Source organism: Meriones unguiculatus (genome assembly GCF_030254825.1).
Source record: "Meriones unguiculatus strain TT.TT164.6M chromosome Y unlocalized genomic scaffold, Bangor_MerUng_6.1 ChrY_unordered_Scaffold_32, whole genome shotgun sequence".
Classification (NCBI taxonomy): Eukaryota; Metazoa; Chordata; class Mammalia; order Rodentia; family Muridae; genus Meriones; species Meriones unguiculatus.
Window position 1 is genome coordinate 2,111,182 of NW_026843711.1, and position 1,487 is coordinate 2,112,668.

A 1,487-nucleotide genomic window follows, 5' to 3' on the forward strand; every position below is an offset into this window, starting at 1 on the left:
TCTGAATGTTCTGGGAAGTATGCCAATTTTAAGATGCCTTTTGTATAAAAATACTAGCTTGATTTCAGTAAAGTTGCAGCAGAGTCAAACCATCAAGGTGTCTCTGTATGTCAATTCTTCACCGAAACCATGTCTTCCTGTCCAAAGCCTTGTTCTCCCACGGACAACATGAGCCCGACTGGGCCGGTCAGTGGCAGCTTACTCAGTCATAATGGAGTACTGGAAACCAATCTCTCCTTGTAGTTCCTCTATTGTAATGGGAGGCGGACAGCCTTGCCAGCCTTGCCAGACTCCACCACTTAATTGTGTTTTTAGGGGAGTTCCCTTGACTCATTCCTTTTTAATAATGCCAGCCTGTCCAGTTCCCCTAATGGGAAAGGACTACTTAGGCAAAGTAGGAGCTTCTATTTCTTTTATTCCACCTATACTCTTGAGCCAAAGCTTGCCAGAATCCTCTCTCCTCCTCATCCTAGCCAACTTACCTATCAGTTCTAACACGTCACTTCCTTTAAGAGCCTCTCAAGTGGACCCCCAAGTCTGGGATATCCAAAACCCTTCTGTGGCTAGGCACCATTCCCCCGTCGCCATTCAAAGACGAGACCCCACCCGTTATATTGTTCTGGCTCAATACCCTCTTTTTCTTAAGAGTCTTAGGGGACTTAAGCCTATTATCTCTGACCTTCTAAGAAAAAAACTCCTCCGCCCCACTTTCTCTCCTTTTAACACCCCCATCCTCGCAGTTAAAAAGCCCAATGGAACCTTTTGCCTGGTTCAAGATCTCTGCCTACTAAATTCTGCAGTCATTCCTCTCTACCCTGTTGTAGCTAACCCTTATACCCTCCTCTCCACTATCCCCTCAGGCACTTCCCATTTCTCAGTTCTGGATCTCAAGGATGCATTTTTGTCTATTCCCTTATACACGCAGTCACAAAATATCTTTGCCTTCACCTGGACTGACCCTGACACCCTGGTCTCTACTCAGGTTACCTGGACTGTTTTACCCCAGAGATTCTGGGACAGCCCACATCTTTTTGACCAGGCCCTACTCTCTGTTCTACTCTCCTTATCTCTCCATAAATCTAAACTTATACAGTATGTAGATGACCTTCTCCTCTCTAGCCCATTCCTACAAGTTAACCAAATTAACACGTCTGCTCTTCTAAATTTCCTATCCAGCAGAGGCTATTGGATCTCACCCTCCAAGGTCCAGCTATCCACTCCTGAGGTCACTTACCTGGGAATAACAATAACTCCAACCCTCAAGGGCATCACCCTAAACAGAAAGACCTAATACAGTCGCTGGTAGTTTCCTCTAATAAAGAAGAAATATTAATGTTTCTGGGAATGGCCGATACCTTATGGTCCTGGGGCCCCTCCTTTTTCCTTCTTGCCTACCCCTTATATGAGGCGGCTGTATTAGTTCCTTTGAATGAACCCCTTCTAAAACCTTTTACTAAGCCCTTTCAGAGGTTCCAAAAGGCTCTTCT